Below are 9331 nucleotides of genomic sequence, written 5' to 3' on the forward strand. Positions count from 1 at the left end.
TTGCACTTGTATCACCATCTCTTCATCGAACTAGTGCACCTATGCAATTTACCATTGTATTGGGTGTGTTGGGGACACAAGAGACTCTTTGTTCTTTGGTTGCAGGGTTGCTTGAGAGAGACCATATTCATCCTACGCCTTCCAAGGATTGATAAACCTTAGGTCATCCACTTGAGGGAAATTTGCTACTGTCCTACAAACCTCTGCACTTGGAGGCCCAACAATGTCTACAAGAAGAAGGTTGCGTGGTAGACATCAAGCTCTTTTCTGGCATCGTTGCCGGGGAGGTGAGTGCTTGAAGGTATATCTTTAGATCTTGCAATCGAATCTTTTAGTTTCTTGTTTTATCACTAGTTTAGTTTATAAAAGAAATCTACAAAAAAATGGAATTAAGTTTGCCTCATATGCTTCATCTTTTCAATATCTTTCGTGAAAATGATGGTAAGGAAATTGTGCCCAATTGCTAGAAGAAGAATGCATTAAAATGTTTGGTACTAGATCTTTGTATGATGAGCATGATTGCAATGTTGTTAGTATGAATTCCTTGAATATCCATGATGCTAGTGATATGCAAAGCCACAAGCTTGGGGAAGCTATGTTTAATGAAGATGATATTTTTAGCCTCCCAAGTTTTGATATGCAAATTTGTTGCGATGATAGCATGCCTCCTACCTATGATGATTATATTGATGAAAGTGGGTTCGGAAGAGTGTCAACGTTAGGAAGTAATGATCCCACTATTTTGGAGGATGTTGAATCTTATAATATTTATGAAAGTGTAATTGGAGAGGTCATGACTTTATTTAGTGATGAGTCCACTATTTTGGAAGAGGTTTCAATTGATTATGATGAGAACAAAGTTGCTACTTATGATGATTATTGTGATGAAACTTATGCTATAAAAAGTAGTGATGATTATATTTATAAAACTTGTCATGATTATGATTACCCTTTTTCTGAACATTACTCTTTTAATATGGAAACAATTTATAGTATTCAAGTCTCTTATGATACTCCCACTATTCTGAATGAGAAGAATTTTGCTTATGTGGAGAGTAGTAAATTTTCTCTGCAAGTAGATCATGAAAAGAATGCTTTAGGTGCTGGTTATATTGTTGAGTTCATTCATGATGCTACTGAAAATTATTATGAGGGAGGAACATATGCTTGTAGGAATTGCAATAATACCAAGTTTCCTCTCTATGTGTTGAAAATCTTGAAGTTATGCTTGTTTTGCCTTCCTATGCTAGTCATATTATTCATGATGCTCTCTTTATGTTTCAATTCTTATCTTCTATGTGAGCATCATTGAAATCATCATACCTAGCTAGGGGCGTTAAAATGTTAGCGCTTGTTGGGAGGCAACCCAATTTTATTTTTGTTCTTTGATTTTTGTTTTTGTTTAGTAATAAATAATTCATCTAGCCTCTGGTTAGATGTGGTTTTATGTTTTAATTAGTGTTTGTGCCAAGTAGAACCTTTGGGAAGACTTGGGTGAAGTCTTTGTGATCTTGCTGTAAAAAACAGAACTTTAGCGCTCACAAGATTAGCTGCCATTTTTTACGGAGAGTGATTTTAGGTTGATTCTTTTTGCAGATGATTAATAGACAAATTCCTCAGGTCCACCAATTTATTTCAGAATTTTTGGAGTTACATAAGTATTCGAATGATACAGATTACTACAGACTGTTCTGTTTTTGACAGATTCTGTTTTCTTTGTGTTGTTTGCTTATTTTGATGAATCTATGAGCAGTATCGGAGGGTATGAACCATAGAGAAGTTGGAATACAGTAGATATTACACCAATATGAATTTAGAATGAGTTCACAACAGTACCTAAGTGGTGATTTATTTTCTTATACTAACGGAGCTTACGAGTTTTTTGTTGAGTTTTGTGTTGTGAAGTTTTCAAGTTTTGGGTAAAGATTCGATGGACTATGGAATAAGGAGTGGCAAGAGCCTAAGCTTGGGGATGCTCAAGGCACCCCCAAGGTAATATTCAAGGACAACCAAGAGCCTAAGCTTGGGGATGCCCCGGATGGCATCCCCTCTTTCGTCTTTGTTCATTGGTAACTTTACTTGGAACTATATTTTTATTCATCACATGATATGTGTTTTGCTTGGAGCGTCAGTTTGTTTTCTTTTGTTTTACTTGCTGTTTGAATAAAATACCAAGATCTGAAATTCTTAAATGAGAGAGAATCTTCACATAGCTACATAATTATTTAACTACTCATTGATCTTCACTTATATCTTGTTGGAGTAGTTTGTCATTTACTCGTGTGCTTCACTTAAATCCTATGAGTAAATGGTTGAATGATTTGAATTTCATAAATCTGAAATTATATATGTTTCATATGCTTATCCCATGGGGAGTAATGACTTCACATCTAAGAAGTAGAGGTAGTAAATTTATTGAAAGTTAAGAAACATAGTATTGGTCACTTGAACAATTCATGAAAGAATATTGAAGGAAGAGAGATTTCACATATAAATATACTATCTTAGACATCTTCTATGATTGTGAGCCCCATTAATTATTTTCAAACTTGAGCAAATTAGTTGAAGTTGGACAAGGAAGACAACATAATGAGTTATGCTTGGGTATATTTGTATATAAGTTATATTGTTATAGATCCTCCAACATGTGGTGCTTGCTATTTAGAATCCTTTGCTAGCCAAATATCTGTACTAAGCGGAAATACTTCTTGTGCATCCAAATTCCTTGAACCAAGTTTTTTTTATGAGTGTCCACCATATCTACCTATATGCAGGTATTTACCTGCCGTTACAAGTAAATTTGCATGTGCCAAACTCTAAACCTTCAAATAATAATCGGTTTTGTATGCCCGAATCGCTCATGTAGCGACTAGGGGCTGTCAGTATCTTCCATACTAGGTGGGTTATTCTCTCGATGAGTGGACTCCGCTCATCATTCACGAGAAAAATGGTAACTGGGATGCCCAGTCCCATGATCAAAAGATCAAAATCAAATCAAAATAATTGCAAACAAAACTCCCCCAGGATTGTTGTTAGTTGGAAGCACCCTGTGTTTCGAGAAAGCCATGGATTGATGATTGTTGGTGGAGGGGGAGTAAAAACTTTACCATTCTGTTTGGGAACCGCCTATAATGCATCCAGTATGGAAGAAAATGGGAACTCTTGCTTGTTATGTTGACAATGAAAGCATACCTCTCAAAATTATTTTCATCTCTGTTTAAAAGCTTCGAGCTCTGGCACCTCTGCAAATCCCTGCTTCCCTCTGCAAAGGGCCTATCTTTTACTTTTATGCAAGAGTCAGTAGTATTCCTTCTCACTCCAACCTACTCTTTAGTTGGCAAGCATCGTATGATGGGAAATATCTAAGCATATATGGCCATTCAAATATATTTGATCATGAATTATTATTGTTGACAATTATCTATATGATAAGTAAGTTGGGAGGCGAAACATTAAGCCCCTATCTTTCTTTGTGTTCGATCGATGCTATTTGTTCTAAAAATATGCTTTGAGTGGTAGCAATCATGGAAGACTATATGATAGTTGAGTATGTGGGATTTGCTAAATCAAAGCTCTGGCATAGACCCTTCCTGAAAATAAGATGAATTGCAATTGTTTGATGACTGAGAATGAAGTTTGCTAGTTTGCTAGAAAGTTTATGGTATATGCTTTAACATTTGAATAGCTTGTTACTTGATCATGAGAAGTTTTATGAGATGAGCTACTGTTATGACATATAATCATGCTAGAAAAGGTGATTGAAATTATCATTGATCAAACTTGTGCACCTGCTAGCATTCACACTTCATAAATTCTTTCTTTTATCATTTACCTACTCGAGGACGAGCAGGAATTAAGCTTGGGGATGCTGATACGTCTCCAATGTATCTATAATTTATGAAGCATTCATGCTATTATATTATCTGTTTTGGATGTTTATGGGCTTTATTATACACTTTTATATTATTTTTGGGACTAACCTATTAACCGGAGGCCCAGCCCAAATTGTTGTTTTCTTGCCTATTTCAGTGTTTCGAAGAAAAGAAATATCAAACGGAGTCCAAACGGAATAAAACCTTCGGGAGAGTTATTTTTTGAACGGAAGCAATCCAACAGACTTGGAGTGTACGTAAGGGAAGCAACAAGGAAGCCACGAGGCAGGGAGGCACGCCCTACCCCCCGGGCGCGCCCCCATCCTCGTGGGCCCCTCGTGGCTCTTCTGACCGACTTCTTTCGCCTATATATGTCCATATACCCTAAAAACATCGAAGAGCACCATAGATCGGGAGTTCCGCCGCCGCAAGCCTCTGTAGCCACCAAAAACCAATCGGGACCCTATTCCGGCACCCTGACAGAGGGGGGGATCCCTCACCGGTGGCCATCTTCATCATCCCGGCCCTCTCCATGACGAGGAGGGAGTAGTTCACCCTCGGGGCTGAGGGTATGTACCAGTAGCTATGTGTTTGATCTCTCTCTCTCTCGTGTTCTTGAGGTCATACAATCTTGATGTATCGCGAGTTTTGCTATTATAGTTGGATCTTATGATGTTTCTCCCCCTATACTCTCTTGTAATGGATTGAGTTCTCCCCTTGAAGTATTCTTGTCGGATTGAGTCTTTAAGGATTTGAGAACGCTTGATGTATGTCTTGCTGTGCTTATCTGTGATGACAATGGGATATTCACATGATCTACTTGATGTATGCTTTGGTGATCAACTTGCGGGTTCAAAAAACTTATGCATAGGGGTTGGCACACGTTTTCATCTTAACTCTCCAGTAGAAACTTTGGGGCACTCTTTGAAGTTCTTTTGTGTTGGTTGAATAGATGAATCTGAGATTGTGTGATGCATATCGTATAATCATGCCCACGGATACTTGAGGTGGCATTGGAGTATCTAGGTGACATTAGGGTTTTGGTTGATTTGTGTCTTAAGTTGTTATTCTAGTACAAACTCTATGTAGATTGAATGGAAAGAATAGCTTCGTGTTATTTTACTACGGACTCTTGAATAGATCGATCAGAAAGGATAACTTTGAGGTGGTTTCGTACCCTACAATAATCTCTTCGTTTTCTCTCCGCTATTAGTGACTTTGGAGTGACTCTTTGTTGCATGTTGAGGGATAGTTATATGATCTAGTTATGTTATTATTGTTGAGAGAACTTGCACTAGTGAAAGTATGAACCTGTGCCTTGTTTCCTAGCATTGCAATACCGTTTACGCTCACTTTTATCATTAGTTACCTTGCTGTTTTTATAATTTCAGAATACAAATACCTATATCTACCATGCATATTGCACTTGTATCACCATCTCTTCGTCGAACTAGTGCACCTATATAATTTACCATTGTATTGGGTGTGTTGGGGACACAAGAGACTCTTTGTTATTTGGTTGCAGGGTTGCTTGAGAGAGACCATATTCATCCTACGCCTCCCATGGATTGATAAACCTTAGGTCATCTACTTGAGGAAAATTTGCTACTGTCCTACAAACCTCTGCACTTGGAGGCCCAACAACGTCTACAAGAAGAAGGTTGCATAGTACACATCAGACATCAGCGGAGCCGCGGCCAGGCCCACACCCACCAAGACTCCATCGTCGTTCCCATGTAGCTGCCAGCTCAGCCAGCGAGGCGAGCACCTGTGTGGCGACGTGCGGCCTCCAACCCAACTCAGAAAGCACCTGTGTGGTGGCATGCAGATCTTCGTGAAGATGCTGCCACCACACCAGCTCAGCAGCCTGCCAGCCTACATGGCACCGCATGCCTCGCTAGCCAGGGCGCATGTCGAAGCGAGGCGAGGCGGCGACGGACGGGACGGACCTCGTTCCCGTCCCCAATAAAGCAAGGGGACACCTAAGGAGCGCATTTAATGTGCCTTGTCCCATAATGACAGGCGATAAGCTTGTACACTGTACACCTTTCCACCTCCTGTGTGCCACTGTGGCGCCTCCTTCGACTATAAAAGGAGGCCCGAAGCGTACTGGAGAGGGATTTGGCTCTTTTGAGCAAGTCACGCACCGTAGCTAGCTCAAGAACACTCAAATATACACCAAAGCAGGACTAGGGTATTACGCATCCTCGCGGCCCGAACCTGGGTAAACAATCTTTGTGTTGGCTCTTAAACCCACTCTTTCCACGATCCCGCGCTCGTCGACCGTAGTAGGGATTCCAGTGATCCCATAGGTGTCGTTCCCACTGATAGGCAGAGTTATATTTAAGAGTATATGTGATAATAAAACATGTGAGTATCATCTACCCAATCATATCTAGTTTTAGAATCATAACAAAACCTAGCAAGATAATGTGTCAATCCATTTGCTTCACTTGGACAATGCTTGAAAGAAAACATTGGTATACCATGAGCTAAGTGGAAACAATCTGCAAGTATTGTTGTATTAGGGTTCTAAATGTCAATCCTCCCATTGCATGCTTCAAACAGCTCGACACAGTCAGACAACAATAACCAAACACCGAGACATAACCATTCCATTCCATCTCATTAGCTCTACCAAACACAGAGATAAAACCGTTCCATTCTACTCTAGTGAAATGGAACCATTACATTACGTCCTACTTGCTTCTACAACCAAACACATCCTTGGTGCGGCCGATTCAGTAATTAGCTTCACACCTTGTAGCAAATTCGACGTCCCTGCAGTAGTTTCACCCCGAGAATTTGAAAGAACTGCGGCTACAACACTGGTGCCATTTAAAAAAAAAGCTACTACCTTCGTCCGAAAGAACTGATGACAAGTATTTTCGGACGAAGGGAGTACTAAAACTCTAAGCTTCCTAGGAAAGAAGCCATGTGTGGTTGATCGGGGTTGTAATGGGCCATGAGGGCACCCTGTTACAGTGCATGTACGTTGTTTGATAGCTGGTCTGGACCGCCTCCCTTATTGCTTTAGCAAACTGGCCTTAGCAAAGTATGCTCTTTATTTATGAGTTGGTCGCTATCTTTGGTTAGGCAATCCTGGAGATCTTCACTTCACCCCTATAAACATTGTGATGTGTGGATAAAAGGTTATGTGAGGTTGCCTAAAAAACTAGCAATGGTAAAAAAAGTTTTGTAAGGTTTCCTTTTTTTGCGAGGTTGCCCCCAAGAAAAAGCCACTGCAAAAAGTCTCTCCCAGCCTCAGTTCCTAAGATTTTTCCTTCCTAATATGTAAATCATGGAAATATGATTACACCTAATGGATGGAAATATGTTTACACCTAATGGATGGAAATATGCTTCCTAATGATGCATGGAGATATGCTTTTCAATTTTTCCCCTTTCTTAGGGCATTTCCAACGCCAACTCTCAAACCTTCTGCATTCATTTGGACCGCGTTGTCCGGACAGCGGAAGCAGTCCAAAGCAGGCCTGTATCGGTCCGCATGACGGTCTGGATGTGTTTTCTCCTGTAAACCGAAGACAAACGTGGGGGGAGTTGCGGGAGTGCGGTCCGCTGCCAAGTCCGCCTCTAACCGCCTTGTCCCGCCAAAACCCCCTCCTCCTTCACGCACGCGCTTCCCGCCCGAAACGGTCACCGCCGTTCCAAAGAGTCAATTCCCGCATTCTGCCTGGCCAGAGTGGACGCGACCGCTCGCTCACTGGCATCGGCATTGAAGCAGCGTGTCAGCCGAGAGAGCGCCGCACGCGCCGCTTCCCGGTGCAGGCGTCTGCTCCACGTTTAAATGACACGACGACCGCCTGTCCGTCCCTCTTTTGCCCACATTAATGAGATGCGGTTGCCGAGCTGGTTGCTCTGATGCCACCCGTCCATCCTTCTGTTCCCCATCATTGCTATATAAACCGCTGCCCCGGCCATAGCCACAGTCATCCGCCTCCGATCCATCTCCACACCATTCCCACCATGGATTCCTGCCCCGCCAAAGTTCTCTCGGACGGGCTGACGCCGGACCAGAAGAAGGAGATGACTGCCATTGCCGTCGGCTGGATGGCTGGTAGGCAGCCGGAGGACGACGACATCCCAATGGAGGACGCGACTGATGACGAGCCAGCGCCACCCTCCTCCTCCTCCACTCCACCCTTGCCGATGCATTGCACCATGACCATCGGCAAGGCTCGTGCCCATTACATGGACATGGCGCGGGAGGATCAGTACCGGGAGGTGCAGGCCGACGCCGCCTATAACCACCTCCTCCTCCGGGAGCACCTGCAGGCAGAGGATCAGCTTGCCGCCATCAAGGAGACCGCGTCAGACGCGGACCCTGTGGAGCAGCGCAGGAGGCGCTGCTTGAGTCCTATCGCTCCGCCCGCGAGATTCGCCTCGCCCGTCGATGGGCGGCGGAGGTGGCGTCCGCCTATAAGGAGTGCGGCGATGAGCCAGGCAAGACGGTGTTCGGCAAGACCGACGATGAGGAGGACAACGCCGAGGCTACTCCCCGCCGGCACGTTCGCGGGCGCCGCCGCTCGGGTCTCAGGAAGGCCACCGTTCCTCCCCTTCCGTCGACACCAGGCTTGGTGGGCTGAGCATCGGTGGCTGATTAGTCGCTTGGCAGCAACGTGAAAGCGAACAGTTTCATTTTTCGGGGCTCCAGAGGCGGAGGTTACCGAGGCAGAACTAGAGAAGGCGAAACTTCAGTTATCGGGGCTCATGGCCAGACACAGGAAACGGGCGCGAGCGAGGTATTAATTATACCTCCAAAGCCAGACTAGCGACACTTAGTTGATGTAAATGTAATGAAATCCGTTATGTCTATATAAAATTTGGCCATGTTTGATCAAATTTTGTTTGGTTTGTTTGAGTTGTTGGCCGGATGAATGCGGGTAGCGTTGGATGACGGCCTCCCGCATCCATGTGTGTGGATGGATGCAGGAGGAAATTTGCGAGTTGCCGTTAGAATGCCCTTATGCTTATGATTGCAATGCCCTAAGTTTAATCGTAGACTTGACTTAAACCGAACCGAAGCAGTATAACTGGAGTCTGGAAATATGAATGTTGAAGCGTTGGTAGCACGGAAAGTGGCATAGCTTTTTCGGGTTGACGAATGTGTTTAAGCAAGCAGAATAAGTCTCGGGATTGACGACAACTATATCGTTCTACGCTATCCGTTTCAGAGGCACTAGCTATTTGAGACGACTTTGACTGAGCTGCAGGCACGTACAATTCTGGGCAAACAAGTAGTATGTAGCTCGTTGCTATATTTTTCCGAAAACATATCCGACATTAATAGTTAAGAAATCGTTATGTTACTGCACCTGGCGGCGCATAACATCCTTTTACTCTGCATAAAACTTCAGACACGCATATCAATGCATGATTCGCATGCGTAAGGCAGACTAAATGGGGGAAAAAAAGCAAAACAACACAAACAATGTTAT

This window comes from Triticum aestivum, chromosome 3B (assembly GCF_018294505.1).
Source record: "Triticum aestivum cultivar Chinese Spring chromosome 3B, IWGSC CS RefSeq v2.1, whole genome shotgun sequence".
NCBI classification, from domain to species: Eukaryota; Viridiplantae; Streptophyta; class Magnoliopsida; order Poales; family Poaceae; genus Triticum; species Triticum aestivum.